Consider the following 17010-nt stretch of genomic DNA (forward strand, 5'->3'; position numbering starts at 1 on the left):
TCAGTGTTCTGGTGCATGGAACTTGATTTCTTCTCTTTGGAGAGCAATGGAGTGCCCAGTAATGAGTTTTGAGATGGGTCTATGTGTTAGGTGTGTCCTTGGGCAGCCTGTATGTTGATGTTCAGGGCTATGTTCCTGCGTTGCTGGAGAATTTGCGTGGTATGTCTTGCTCTAAAACTTATTGGCTCTTGGGTGGTGGTTGGTTTCAGTGTAGGTATGGAGGCTTTTGGACGGTCACTTATTGCTTAAAGTTCCATGTAGTCAGGAGTTTTCTGGTGTTCTCAGGTTTTGGCCTTAAGTCTCCTGCCTCTGGATTTCAGTTTTATTCTTCCTGTAGTCTCAGGACTTCTCCAACTATACAGCCCTGATAAGAAAACTTCTAGGTTAATGGCTAAAAGATTCTCCCCCGTTAGGGACACCCAGAGAGGTTCACAGAGTTACATGAAGAAGAGGAGAGGGAGGAGGGAGATAGAGATGAACAGGAGGAGAAAAAGGGGGACTCAAGAGGAGAGAGACAGATCTACGCAGCTGTCTGTTCCCAGAGTGTTCTCCGTAGCCCAGTCACCTACAAGGATTCACAGAATTGGATTGGGAAGAGAAGGGGAAAGGAGGAAATAGAGGTGTTCTGAGGTAGAAAACAGAGAGTCAAGATTGGGAGAGAATAATCTTCGGTTTAAAAATAGGGCTTCTCTTCTTTTTTTTTTTTTTTTTTTGTAAGGTTATAGTGTAGTGAAAATGAAAATGAAGAGTAGTAGAGGAGTACTAGAGGACTTTAAAAGAAATAAGAGAAAAAGAAAAATAGAAAATAGAAGAGAAAAAGGAAAGAAAAAAAAAGAAAAAAAAAAAGAAAGAGAGAAAGAAAAAGAAAAGAAAAAAAAAGAAAGAAAAAAAAAATTTTTTTTTTTCCCCCCTAATTAAAAAATCGTAAAAGTCTCCTTTCGAAGACAATGGGCTGCTTCTCTGGGCGCCCGATGACCTCAGCTAGCGATCCGAAGTTGTTTTGCGAAGTTTGCTCTGCGTTCAGTTATTCTTTTGATGAATTTGTAGGAGAGAAAGTGGTCTCCCCGTCCTACTCCTCCGCCATCTTGGCTCCTCCTTCCAAGAACTTTTGTGTAGCAGAATTTTATTAAAGTAAGAAAAGTGTCAGAGAAAGCTTCTGACATAGACATCAGAAGGGAGATGGAGAATACCCACCTCGCTAGTGTTAGCAAGGGAGTTATATACTTCTTAAATAAGTTATTACAATAAATCAAAAGAATGTCTCAAAGTTGTAAAAATTTTACCAGGCCCACTCCCACAATTTACATTTTAGGATAACAGGATTACAACTTAACAATAGAAAGATCCTATCAGACCTACTCCCAAAACATACATTCTAAGATATCAGGATTAGTCAGAAGGTTTTCAGGAAGGAGAAGCTGTCCTCAAGCAGGATACATTGTAGTTGCATAATCCTTAGCACAGAGTTTAAACTGAGTTGTTTGTTGTATAATCATCAGTTTCTTAAGCTTAAAGAAAAAAGCCTTTTATGTGACTAAGACTAAGGAATGTGGAGAAAAAAAGATGTTTGTCTTTTCCTCCTCCTTGAGAATTCCAGACGTCTAACTCCACTTCAAGAGCCCCAGACCACTTTCTCCTCTTTGGGGACTCCGGACTTCTTATCAACCTGCCTAAGAATTGACTCTCTCAAGATCATGAACTCCTTATTGCAAAATTCAGACTTAAATTGAAGAAAGAAGGGAAAACCACTAAGCCATTCACATATGACCTAAATAAAATCCCTTATGATTATACATCGGAAGTACAAACAGATTTGAAGGATTAGATATGATAGACAAAGTGACTGAAGAACTGAAGATGGGAGTTCCTAACATTGTACAGGAGGCGGTGATCAAAACCATCCCCAATTAGAAGAAATGAAATAAGGCAAAATAGTTGTCTGAGGAAGCCTCAGAAATAGCTGAGAAAAGAAGAGATACAAAAGGCAAAGGAGAAAAGGAAAGATATACTCATTTGAATGCAGAGTTCCAAAGAATAGCAAGGAGAGATAAGAAAGCCTTAAGTAAACAATACAAAGAAATAGAAGAAAACATCCTATTGAATGGGAAAGACTAGCCATCTCTTCAAGAAAATTAGAGATTCCAAAGGAATATTTCATGCAAACATGGGCACAATAAAGGACAGAAATGGTATGGACCTAACAAAAGCAGAAGATATTAAGAAGAGGTTGCAAGAATACACAGAAGAACTGAATAAAAAAAAGTCTTAATGACCCAGGTAACCACAATGGTGTTGTCACTCACCTAAAGCCAACATTCTGGAGTGTGAAGTTAAGTGGGCCTTAGGAAGCATCACTGCAAACAAAGCTAATGGAGGTGATGGAATTCCAGCTGAGCTATTTCAAGTCCTAAAAGATGATGCTGTGAAATGCTGCACTCAATATACCAGCAAATTTGGAAAACTCAGCAGTGGCCACAAGCCTGGAAAAGATGAGTTTTCATTCCAATCCCCAAAAAGGGCAATGCAAAAGAATGCTCAAACTACCACACAATTGCACTCATTTCACAGGCTAGCAAGGTGATGCTCAAAATCCTCCAAGTTAGGCTTTAAAAGGATGTGAACCGAGAACTTCCCAGATGTACAAGCTGGATTTTAAAAAGGTGGAGGGGCCAGAGATCAAATTGCCAACATCCATTGGAACATAGAAGAAGCAAGAGAATTCCAGAAAACCATCTACTTCCACTTCACTGACCACACTAAAGCCTTTGACTGTGTGAATCACAACAAAATGTGGAAAATTCTTAGAGAGATGGAATACCAAACCACCTTACCTGTCTCCTGAGAAATCTGTATGCAGGTCAAGAAGCAACAGTTAGAACAGGATGTGGAACCACAGACTGCTTCCAGATTGGGAAAGGAGTACATCAAGGCTGTTGTTCTGGTTCTAACTGTTGCTTCTTGACCTGCATACAGATTTGTCACCTGCTTATTTAACCTATATGCAGAAAATATCATTAAAAAATACCAAGCTGGATGACACATAAGCTGGAATCAAGATTGCCACAAGAAAATATCTACCACCTCAGATATGCTGATGACACCACCCTAATGGCAGAAAATGAAGAGGAACTAAAGAGCCTCTTGATGAAGGTGAAAGAGGAGAGTGAAAAAGCTGGCTTAAAACTCAACTTTCAAAAAACTAAGATCATGGCATCTGGTCCCATCATTTCATGGCAAATATATGGGGGGGGGAGGGGAATGGAAACAGTGAAAGACTTTATTTTGGGGGGCACCAAAATCACTGTGGATGGCAACTGCAGCATTAAATTAAAAGATGCTTGCTCCTTGGGGAAAAAAAGCTATGACAAACCTGTGATGTGGGTGCTGAATTTAGTCACTCAGTCATGTCTGACTCTTTGGGGCAAACCTAGATGACTTCACTTTGCTGACAAAGGTCCATCTGTCAAGTCAAAGCTATGGTTTTTCCAGTAGTCATGTATGGTTGTGAGAGTTGGACCATAATGAAAGCTGAGCACCATAATGAAAGCTGAATAATTGATACCTTCAAACTGTGGTGCTGGAGAATTTTCTTGAGAGTTCCTTGGACAGTAAGGGGATCAAACCAATCAATTCTAAAGGAAATCAACCCTGAGTATTCATTGAAAGGACTGATGTTGAAGCTGAAGCTCCAATATTTTGGCCACCTGATGTGAAGGCCGATTCATTGGGAAAGACCCTAATGCTGGGAAAAATTGAGGGCAGGAGGAGGAAGGGGTGACAGATGACGAGATGGTTGGATGGAATCTTTGACTCAATGGACATGAGTTCGAACAAATTCCAGGAGACTGTGAAGAATGGGGAAGCCTTGTGTGCTGCCATCCATGGGGTCACAAACAGTTGGATAGGACTGAACAACTGAACAACAACAAATTTCTCCACTTTCTGCTGTTTTAAAAACCAAAATTTCAGATGTCATTCATTGGGAAAGTTTAAGCGCTAAGCTTTCTCTGTTATTCACCTTGATCCTATTACTCAATTGTTCCCAGGTATACAAATGTCTAACCTTATATTATATGACTTTTTCTTCCTTCAGAATTCTTATTTCTAAATCTGCAGATTTCTTATTGTGTTTAGAAAAATTTCACCTGTTAGGGGAAGATGATTGATAACATCTCTCATTAATGAAATATAATGTTAATGAAATGAGAAGTGATCTTCCTTTGAAAGTTCTAATAAAGTTCAGAGAGAACTACTTTGAAATTAATTTTTAGACTTTTCTATTCTCTTGATTTTTTTAATTTATATTTTTGCTTCAGGAGAAAATCAATTTACCCATATAGCTCTTTACAGTTTATAGGAGGCTAAAAGTGACTACTGCTCCATCAAGCCAAGTATAAAGAAGTGTCCCTTTACTGTATATTTCCTCATCACTTTTAAATATATTTCTCATTTATCTATTCATGTCAGATTTTTATTTTAACAAAGGTAGAAACAAGCCAACAGAAGCCCAGTGATTGATATTGCTTAGTCCAAAGGAATTTCTATTCTATCTTTGTTGGTTAGGTTGTTTCCAGTCTTAGAACCTCAGGCAAAATGGAATATATGGAATTAAAACAACATTATTTCTCATCAGCAGTGTAAACTTTGTATCATATGTCTTGAATTCTTATAAATGTGGGTCTATTTGAACCCCAGACAAATGAAGGAAGTGCTTTGAACTTTTAACCTCCTCCCTTCCTTTCTTATTTTAAATGAATTGGTGTTTTACTCCTCTAGTTTGATTAATTATTGTTAAGAGAAAAATGGCAGCACTCATAACATATTTCACTACATACCTAATTATGGCTTAATTTCTTTCTCATATCTTTTTCTTTATCACTCAGTTTTCATCTTTCCAAGCACTACCCTACCTTTAAGTCACTTGGTAGCCTTATTATTCAGTTTTTCCAAATAAAGTTCGTTTTCTGCACTTGTTATTCATTTTTTTCCATTATTATCTGTGATTCCTCTTCTTGATACAATCTAGGAAGACTTTATTATGTGTCATCTGTATGTTAGTAATTATACATTTCAAAGTTTTGCCAATTTCAATCTTCTAATTTTTCTTTAATATATGATCAATCATTTGATTGACAGTTAATTTCACTTTATTTAGTACTTAAATCCTTCCTTTCATGAATTTCATTAAAATCTGCTTCATGTAAGCATTAGCTAAAATAGAAATTCACATTACATGAATTTATGTATTCAATCAGTTCACAGTGTTGATAGGATTATCCATGAAACAACCTTGCCTTTCTTCTATAACATTGGTTCTACTCTGAACTGTATTTTGCTTTATCATATATACCATACCATATACTACATCATATACCAATATATAAGTGCCTACTACTTCTTTTCATGATGGCATTTGCAATCTTAGTCCCTTTTTTTCAACACGATGTCTACTGAAGTATGAAATCCTTTCTCCAATTTCTGATATTGCCTTTGAGTCTGGTGGTTCAAATTCTCAGAAATCTATGGCAAGACTGAAATTTTTGTCTTCTTTTTTTTCTATAAATGTCCCCTCATTTTGAATTGCTTCTTTCTCCCTTTTATTTTAACAATAAATGTGATGAAGTGAAAGGTAGATCACAATATATATAATCACTATTTAAAATCATATTTTCTTCTCTTATTGTGCTTAGCTCCTTAAATCCCTACAATCATCTTTCTCAACTCCAATGAATGTATGTTTTTACATGATTTTCTTTTGGAATCTTACTTTTTCCAACTGAAGGTGCTGTCTTTATTTGTAGAGACAGCACCTTATCTTTCCATATTACATCTTTGATTCATTCTATTGTTACAAGTTATGCAGATATTACATTTGATTCAAGTAAATTTTATTAATCTTACCCTTCTGTAGTATTAACATTTTCAATGTGGCCAGTGTGAAGGTTTTGTCCAAGATAAAAGCCATTTGACTCAGGTCCATTTCCTGACCATTTAAGCCCTAGTAGCCTTTTCTTGGTCTTCCCTTGTAGCTCAGTCGGTAAAGAATCTGCCTGCAATGCAGGAGACCCGGGTTCTATTCCCGGGTTAGGAAGATCCCCTGGAGAAGGAAATGGCAACCCACTCCAGTATTCTTGCCTGGAGAATCCCATGGACAGAGGAGCCTGGCAGGCTGCAGTCCATGGGGTCGCAAGAGTCGGACACGACTTAGCGACTAAACCACCACCACCATCAGCCTTTTCTTTCATAGGTCTTTCAACGTGAAGAACTTCATTTAGCTATTTGGCAAACCACTCCAGTACTCTTGCCTGGAAAATCCCATGGACAGAGGAGCCCAGTAGGCTACAGTCCATGGGGTGGCAAAGAGTCGGACACGACTGACCGACTTCACTTCAGAGTAGAAATACACAAAAAGCAAGTTTTTGTATTATTTTTTAAATATATAGAGGATAACTATATTACAATATCATGATGGCTTTTGCTGTACATCAACATGAATAAGCCATAGGTATACATATGTCTCCTGCCTTTTGAATTCCCCTCCCACTTCTCTTCCCATCCCACTCCTCTAAGTTTTGTGTTATTGATAGATGAAATGTTGCAAATACAACCACCCAGAAAAAAATGACTCTGTGTCACCTCTAGAAACAGTGTTTAGGATCTTCTAGTTTATTGTTGCTACTTTGTACCACATAGCTACTGCAAAACTTGATTTGACTACACACACTAAATAAAAGGCATAAGCTTATTAAATCTTACAACCAATAATAAATGTCTAAAGCCAAGGGGATCAAGAACATTTTTTAAAGGCAACTAGGAGAACTAATATTCCTAATTTTTTTTTTTTCTCAGCTCAGTGAAATCATTCATTTTATGCCCATTATCAGTTTTGGGAGAAAGCTCTTTGGACAAAACAGCTCCCAAACACTGTATTTGTGTACATGTTTGAGTGTGTGTTTTACTCTATGCTGTGTGTTTATACCCAATGTGCTTGTGTTTATAGTTATCTGTATCCAGATAGGTTTAATTTTATATATGAATTTTGCTTTGCAATGAATTTTTGTTATATTTCTCTCCAATTTTTAGAATGATTTCACAGAAAAATGGTGAATTATCTCTGACACTCCTTTACTTCCAAAACACTTTGTAATGACTGTTTTTCTCCTGTCTTTAGTGTAGTATTTCCAGCCTTTTATCACTTTGTTTTCCATTGGCTCATACCTTTTGGAGTGTCAACCACTGTAACCTGAATTTTTAGTTACAGAGTTCACTTGTATTTCTCTTCTTATTGTCCTTTTCTCTTCCTTTTGTTGTAGGAAATTCTCTGGGAAAAAAAGAGAATCTTTCAACCATTGTTGGTGAGTTCATTTTGTGTGCACATACATTTATGTACATGTGTTTATCTGCTCATAAAGCATTAAACATTGCTTTCAGATATTTCACAAATTTTTGATTTTTCTTTGTGTTTATTTTCCATGGTATTTAAATTAATCTTTCAATTTTATTTTTCAGATGATCTTCAGAAAAAAAATGGTAACTTTCTGACAAATCTCCACTCTAGTAACTCTTCCAGTGACTACTTCCATGATATTGTCAGCACTCCCTGCCCTTATATCATTATGCCAACCACTGGCTCCCCTTCTCCTGGATACCTATTCTTTTGCACCCAATACTTGGATATGAACTGCTTTCTTACTACTTTATGTCCACTGTTTTTCCCTATGCTCCATTATTTCCCATTGCATTTTTCTTCCACGCTTTCCCTTTCCTATAATATTAGCTCTCCCTGTCTTCCAGAGACTTGCCATCCTTGTATTGTGAATTTGTAGTGTAAAGGGGATTGGAATAATAGGCACATGGTTTCCGCTCTCTATATTTTCTGGAAAGCATCCATTAACTTGGGTCATTATCAAGTATCCAAATTGACAGGGCCATTACTATACTGTTGATGCTTCCCAAATCTTAACAAGAGAAGAGAATTTTAAATTGGTGAATGAAGTTTCTCCCTCCATTGTCCTGACAAAGATTGTGTAAATTCTGATGCCCTCAACTGGCTAAGTGTGAGATGGAGTCTCACTCTCTCACTGTTCTTTGTCATATTACACAAGTGTTACCAATATTGCAAATACTTTATGATACTTTTCTGGCTTCTTTCCATCTATAGTAAGTGTTCTTCATTCTTTTACATTTTTATTAACATAAATATTAATTCTGAAATCTGCAATCCTTTTTCAATGTTTGCAGAAGGCTGTTACATTTTAAGAAAAACTTATCAACCCACTCCAGTATTCCTGCCTAGAGAATTTCATGGATGGAGGAGCCTGGCAGACCCAAGTCCATGGGGTGGCAAAGAGTCAGACACAACTGAGCCACTAACACCTTCACTTTCACTTATGTATAATATGTATTTCAATTCAGAATTCTTATGTGAATAACAGGGATACTGTTCTAGGATAAATCCAAGATATTTTTTCATAAAGCACTAAAATATTTATTCAGTTTGACATCCTCATTTTTCTAATAATAGTTTTTCAATTATATTTTGCTTTACAGATTAAATGGAATTTGGGAATATATCTTGCTAATAACATGAAGCAGACATCATATGATTACTGCTATAGATACAGTTTTTAACACAGGGGTACTTTACTGTACACTTTCCATTATATTTTGGATAACTGTCTCATGTGTGTGATCATCTTTGTCTTTTATTGTGAAAAAGGAGGAGAGTCCAATGCAAGGTGAATCATTTTCCTGTCTTATACCAGGGAAAGTTCTACTCTAAATTCTATCATTTTTTCCCCTTTCCCATCTTAATTCCCTTTGCACAGAAGCATGATGGGATATAAAACATTGCTTCTTATGAGTTATATGGGATTTGAAACCTTTGATTCCAGTTCTTAGGCAAATGGGTAAACATTGAAAAGGATTCAAGTTACTGTCTTCTTCTCTTCCTTACATTGTACCTTAATATATTTGAATAGTTATTTCTTCCTTTTATGTTTCAGCTAAGAGTGAACAGGATAAAGGCAAGTCTCATTAGTTTTTTTACATCCTTTATCTAGTCATGTTTTATCTGCTTCTTTTACATTTGTCTTTAACACTCAGTGTTCAACTTTCTCAGCTCCAATCTATATACCTAACTTTCCATCATATTTTTTCATTTTATTATTATTTCAAATGAAATTTATCCTCTTCATGTGTTGTTATATGATTTATCCTGTCCTTCCTATTTATACAGAAATTTGGTTTTTGCCAAGTACATCATACTAATAATTTACTTGTAAAATTTTGCTGTCTTTAAAGTTTCTAAGAAAATTTTGTCAGTTTCACTCATTTGATTCAGAAGCCCCTTCTCTCCCATGTAATATTTCATTTCCCTCCTTTTCATTTTTCTTTGTGAAAGTAAACTTAATTGAGGCATAGTTAAAATCAAACTCCCATAAAATACAGTTACATATTAAGCAGTTGACAAAGTGTTGTGAATAGAGGCACTGTGGAACATGACGCTGTTACCCTGTAAGAGCAATAGTTCAGGATTCTATAATTCAGGGTTCAGTGATTTTATAAAGAGTGAAACTACCAATATAGGAGATTTGGGTATATGTATTTAGCAGCACTCACATAACTTATTTAAGAGAAATAATGAATTAATAAAAAGTAAAATACTTTCAAAGGAAGTCATAAATGTTTTATTAGGCAATTACCAAAAGTCATATTTTAAAAGGTTTCTCATTTATTCTCACTTTTTCATTTATTGAACACTATTTATTTCTCAAAAGGAAACTCAAACACTGTATGTGTGCCTGTGTGTATATTTTGGGAGGGAGGGTGGGTTTCAGGTGTGTTTACCTGAATCCTGATGATTTAAATTTACATGCAATTTTTCAAGAAATCTGAATTTTCTTCATGTTTCTTTCCAATGAAATTTGCATTGACTTTCTTTTTATTTTACAGATAAGCTTCAGGAAAAAGTTGGTAAAGTACCTTTGATATCTTTTTAATACCAAAACACTTTAAAATAACTGCTTTCCTGGCCTCAAAAATACCCCAGCTTTTAATCAATATGCCATCAATGGCCTGCAGTTTCCCAGACCTCTTCCACTCTAAGGCAATATTTTGCTTATGGACTACTCCCATATTCCTCCCCTTTCTGGCCTTTCAAAGCCTGAATAAAATTGGAAATCCTTCATTGGTCAAGTGTAAGCTTGATGATCATTCTAACACTGCCCTAAACTCTACTACTCCCAAGTGTGCAAATATCTCACATAATTTTTCTGAGAATTTTTTCTATTTCCAAAGAGAACAATTTGAATTCATTCTTATTTATTTTTATTGATACATTTGTCAATGTGGCAAGCAGCAACTACTTCAAATACTTGTGAAAAGATTTTACAATGTAAGGGAAGTTAAAAAATAATATGTATCTCAAATCTGAATATTTTATGTGATTGTTGCCAGAAAATATTGTCCTTCAATGCTTCCAAAAGATTTTTTCTATAAAGCACAAAATTATCCAGTAAAATTTTAATATCCTATATTTCTAATGACATTTTACAGTATACTTTTGTTATCAGAGGAAGACAAAATTCAAATTTCAAAGGAAATCAAATTTATCTCTTCAATGAATATAGGAGGCTTTATGTAGTCACTGCTACAGATACTGATTTGAACAAATGTGCGATTTTTTTTATTCTTTGGTTCCTCATATCTTTTTAACGAATTCTGTTTACATGGGTACACGTTTACTTTTTTTCTGAAAAGGTGGTAGAGATAAAATGAGCTTCATTTTGTCAGGAGCCAAAAAGGCAATTAACCAAAAACAAAGTTGTGTCATTGTTGCTTAACAAAATGTGAATAAATGTTCCTAAGTACCAAACCCTGCATTTTCCCTAGAAGCAGTTCTGTACTCTTTATGTAAGAGAGCTGCAACATATATGAAACATTATGACTTACATTTAGTAGCAACCAAAGAATTTATTAAAGGTAACCAACAAAATAAAACAGCCAAAGTGATGTCCCATAAATCAAGAATTTAATTAAAGGACAATCACTACTGGCCTGATATTGCCAATAGTGGTTGTCCTTTAATTAAATTCTTGATTTATGGGACATCACTTTGGCTGTTTTATTTTGTTGGTTACCTTTAATAAATTCTTTGGTTGCTATTAAATGTAAGTCATAATGTTTTTCCTCTTTTTAATATTTTATCAATATTCTCAGGACAAAAGGAAGCTTTCAGCTACATGGTACATGTATATGTACTTGTACACATGTGTGTATGTATCTTTAACCTTTAACTTTGCAGTGAATTTACCACTAAATTTAAATGCCATTGTGTTTCTGTGACATATTTTCAATGGTGTTTCTTTTTTATTTTTCAGATGACCTTCAGAAAAAACTTGGTAAATTTCTCAGACAGCCTTGATATTTCAAAAACACTCTAAATTACCCTTTCTCAGCACTTTTAATATTCCCTGTCTTTTCAACCCTAGGTCATCCTTTGGCTTACCTTTTCCTGAATGTCTACTCTACCTTCCCAAATTATTTGTTTATGAAATCCACCAATATAAAATTCTATTCCTATTACCCTAGACCTGATTCTTTCTCAGTACTTCCTGTTTCATTTCCTATGTTTCTTTCTTATAAGCCTTGTCAATTTCACTATGAATTTTGTGAGATGAGGATAAGACTAGTAGGCAAATGGTTTACATTCTCCTTATTTTATGGTACATTTTCAATAACTTAGGATTTATGTCATCTATTCAAAGTTCAGGGGACCATTAATATGTTTTTTTGTTTGTTTGTTTTTTCCTTTTCATACTGTTCATGAGGTTCTCAAGTCAAGAACGCTGAAGTGGTTTGCAATGCCAAAGAATGTTTAAACTACTGAACAGTTGTACTCATTTCACATGCTAGCAAGGTCATGCTCAAAATCCTCCAAGCTAGGCTTCAATGGTACATGAACCGAGAACTTCCAGATGTACAAGTTGGATTTAGAAAAGGTGGAGGAACCAGAGATCAAATTGCCAACATCCGCTGGATCATCAAAAAAGCAAGAGAATTCCAAAAAAAATCTACTTCTGTTTCATTGATTATGCTAAAGCCTTTGTGTGGATTGCGATAAACTGCGGACAATTCATAAAGAGATGGGAATTTATACCTTTTGCGTCAAGAGGCAGGGGCTGAGAGGATGCAATAAAACATGCCACTGAATGGCAAGATGTCCTTTGGAAAATTTTGCTTCCAGTTCTAAAAATATTTGTCATTTTGAAACTTAGACTAATCTATAGAAACACTCCAAATTTCTGTCATCCTCTGTTTATAAGGTTGCCAAATATTTGTGGGGTTTTTCCCCTACTATACCTATAGTCATTGAAAGCTTAATATTCTTCTTCCCTAATAGCTTTTTTTATTTAAATTTTGGTTACAAAGGGAGTGGAATATAGGATTCCCTTTAATGTATTGTGGCAGGGTTCATATAACAACTGGTGCACATATAGCTTGGGACAAGTGGGTTCTTTTACTTTTTGCTTCCTCATAACTTCTTACAGGGCTCTCTTGTATGTGACTTGTGTTTGCAATTGATTGTGGAAAAAGTAGAAGGCAATGCAGCAGCCATGGTGGGGTTGTTTATCCTCCCAAGGTGTCATTTCCAGTCTTGGTTTCTTTGGTACCAAGCAGTAAGTGAAAGCCAAAGGACTGTTTCTCTGACTTCTGAGAAGGCGTATGATGCTTCTCTGAAAATAATACCAATTCTGAGAAAATGTGGATCAGGGTTAGCCACAGTGGAAAGGATGGAAGTTTTTCAAATGTTAATCCATTTCCTTCCCTAATATTCCACCTTCATTTTGAATGAATTTTTAGTGCTTTCTCTTAATATTTTATCAATAAGTGTGAAGAGAAAAATTCTAAAGACCCATTGATGTATTTCCCTGTGAATATAGTTACATTTTTTGTCTTTATCATGTACCTTTGTCTTCAAGTTCATATGAACATCTTCAAGTCCAACACATTTATAGTTTTACATGTTTTTTTTTCTCTTTGTCTTGTCTTTCCATCTGAAATTTTCCACTTTTATTTTTTATTCAATTTCCCCAATTATAACTCTGTGATTTGTCATTTGGTTTCAACTGTCCTAAACACAACATTTTCATAATGTAAATTTAATTAATTATATACCTCTGTGTTATTGGCATTTTCAGTGACTGACATAAAAGTTTTCCAACAGGTGCCCAGGTTGTTCTATTTAGAACTCTATTTATAATTATATCATTTCCTTCCTTTCATTTGATTTAATTAAGGAATTAATTAATTTAATTCAGGAATTTCTTGAAACACATTAAACAAGGTAATATATTAATTTGATTTAATTAAGGAATTAATTAATTAACTTAATTCAGGAATTTATTGAAACACACACTAAACAAGGTAATATATTAATTGTTTGATGAAGATGATGTAAACAGAAGCATCCAGGAACAGAAGCATCCAGGAACAGATTTCTATATTTTCTGCTAGGAGAAGTGGCTCAAGGTTCTTGATTGTTTGTGGCTAACATACAACTAAGCTTCAGCAAAACTGAGAACTAGCTATATATTTTTAATAACAGTCAAGAAACTTATTAGAGCAAGCAGACTGAATAATAGAAGCCCAAATAAAGTCAGAAGGTAAAAAAAATTCTGAAAATGCAACTATTTGAACTAATATTTTTAAAAACTTCCTTCATTTAGAAAATTAACTGCATTTCCCTTTTCTTTCTTTTTCTAAAATAGAATATTCTCTCTTGAAAGAGAGAAGCTTTCTGCCACTATCGTTGAGTTTATTTTATGTTCACAATGTGCATGTATTACTTAAATGCATCCAGATACAGTTAACATTACTTTTGGATTCTTCAAAATATTTTACTTTTCTTCATGCTTGTTTTCTGTAGTATTTAAATGAAACTTTCCATTTTATTTTTCAGGTGAACTTCAAAAAAATCTTGGTAAATTTCTAACTATTCACTCTAATAACTCTTCCAATAACTGTTCCATGTTGTCTTGAACATCCACTGCGTTTTTATCATTGTGCCATTCATTGACTCACTTTGTCTTGGAGGTCTATCCATCACAAACCCATTTTTGTTTATGAATCTCTTTCTTATTTCATTCTTGAAATGAAATTCAAGAATTTCATTGCCTATTACATCTTTTAGTCCCTTTCCTTTCCTATTACATTGGCTTTGTCTGTCTTCCAGAGACTTGCCAAACATATCATAATTTTCTGAGATGAAGGGATTGGACTAACCAGCACATGGTTGTGACTCTCTGTATGTTTTCTGAAAAAATGTCAGTTAATTTAGGACCTTTACAAACCCAGGTTGAAGGGTCCATTACGATATTCTCAATACTTATCCAGTCCTAAGAGATGAGAAGATTCCCAATTTGACAGTGAAGTTTCTCCTTCCATTGTTCTGCCAAGAATCATATAAAATCTAATGCCATCTACTGGTTAAGTGTGATATTTAGTCTCACACTTTTATTATCTTGAACATATTATTCAAATGTTCCAGTTTTATAAATATTTTACAATATCTTCCTGTCTTTTCTCCCATCTGTAGTATTCTTTATTTTTTGTATTTTTTATTCACACAATTATTATTTCTGCAAACTGCAATGCTTTTTCAGTAATTAGACAAGGATTTTTTTAAAGGGTGTTTTATCTTAAGGGAAACTAATGTATAATATATCCCTCAACCCAGAAATTTTTATGTGAATGACAAGGTAACCTGTCATCCTTGGATTTTTCCAATTTTTTTTCAAAGTTTAACATCTTCCTTTTTAATGATATTTTTCAGTTCTTTCTTGGTACAGATTGGATAGAACTTGGGAATATATCCTTTTAATGCATGTAGCAGGCTTCTTATGAATATTTTCACAGATCAAATTTCTGACAGAGGGGTACTTTCACTATATTCATTTACATCACATTTACAGAACCCATTTCATATATGTGAACATGTTTGTGTTTTATTATGAAAAAGCTGGAAAGCCCAATTCAAGACAAAATATTGATATGACTTTCCCAGAAGTTCTACTCTACCTTTAATTCTATCTTAATTATTTTGCAGAAAAGAATGAAGGAATATAAAACATTATTACTTCTCATGAGTTACATGACCTTTGGAACATTTGGTTCCAACTCTTAAAAGTGGGGTCATTTTAATTCAAGGAATTAATAATGGAAAAAAATCAAATTATTTTCTTCTCCTCACATTGTCCCTTCATTTGGTTTGAATGGCTATTTCTTCCTTTTATTTTTCAGATAAAGGAGTACACGATCAAAGTAAGTCCCATTGATGTTTTACCTCTTATCCTTTGTCATGTTTCATCTGTTTTTTTACTTTAGTCTTCAACTCTCATTGATCATCTTCCTCAACTGCAATGTACATATAGCTTTTCAGGCATTTTTTTGTTTTCTCATTTTATTATTATTTCAACTGAAATTATTATTATTTCTTAGATTTTTCAATGCTCCATTACTTCGGCTTTCATTTGCCCCATCTGTGCAATTTATGCAAGACATTTCCTTTTGCAAAATGCATATGAGTAATAGCTTACCTGTAAAATTTTACAGTTTTTAAGTTTTTGATATGAAAGTTTTGTCCAAGATATTTTCATTCATTTGATTTAGAAGACCCTTCACAGCCATTTAATATTCCATTTCTCTTCCTTTTATTTTGCTGTGTGAAGGTAAGCTTCACTGAGAATGAGTTAAAATCTGATGCCCCACAAAATACAATTATGCATTAATCAGCTAATAAAAATGTTGTGAAAAGAGGCAACCATGAACCTGACACTGATATCCTAAAAGAGCTTTATTTCAGGATTGTGTAATTCAGTGTTTGGTGATTCTATATAGGAAGCTACCACTCTAGGACAGTTGAGTATGTATTTAATAGCACTTGGATACTTTATTAAAGATAAAAAACTGAGTTGCAAAAGGCTAAACACTCTCAATAGAATTTTTTAAAAATTTTGCCAGTTAATGACCAAAACCAGTATTTGTAAGCTTTTCTCAATTCGAATATACTCATTTTTCTTTCTTCTTTTATTGACTACTATTCATTCTAAATGGGAACTTTCAAACACTGTTTGTATGTGTGCCTGCACGTATGTTTGTGTGTATTCATGTGGGTTTTGTCTATTTATCTGTAACCTGATAATTTAAATTTTGTTATTGTTGTTCAGTCACTCAGTTATGTACAACTCTTTGTAACCCTATGGACTACAGGCTTCCCTGTCCTTCACCATCTCCTGGAGCTGGCTTACATATTAAAATGTTTCAACAGTTTGAATTTTCTTTGTGCTTGTTTCCAATGAATTTTACATTGACTTTTCATTGTATTTTACAGGCGAAATTCATAAAAATTTTGTAAAGTATCTTTGATAGCCCTTTATTCCCAAAACACTTTAAAAAGTCCACTTTCCTGATTTTTTAAACAAATCCTACTTTTCATCAATATTCCCTCATTGATTTGCACTCTCCCGAAACTCTACCATGCTAAGGCAATATATTGCATATGGACTTCTCCCATATTCTTCCCTTTTCTGGTCTTTCAAAGCCTGAATAAAATCAGAAATCATTCCTTGGTAAACTTAAGGATTGTTCTTACACTGCCCTTAAGTTTCGTATTCCCAGTTAATGCAAACATTTCATGCAATTTTTTTTCCTGGAATTTTTTTTATACCCAAAAAGAGTAATTTTAATTCTGCATTATTTACTCTAATTGACACAATTATATCATTGCTCTTATTGCCAACTGCAATTACTTTGAATATTTGTGGAAAGATTTTATATGGTTAGGAAAGTTTTAAAATAATATCTCAAAATTAAATATTTTTTGTTAATGACATCAGAAATTATTGCCCACAATGCTTCCAAAAGATGTTTTTCCATAAAATACAGAATTATTCAATAAAATTTTAATAATCTATTTTTCTAATGACACTTTCCAGTACGCTTTTTTCT

This window comes from Cervus elaphus, chromosome 7 (assembly GCF_910594005.1).
Source record: "Cervus elaphus chromosome 7, mCerEla1.1, whole genome shotgun sequence".
NCBI lineage: Eukaryota > Metazoa > Chordata > Mammalia > Artiodactyla > Cervidae > Cervus > Cervus elaphus.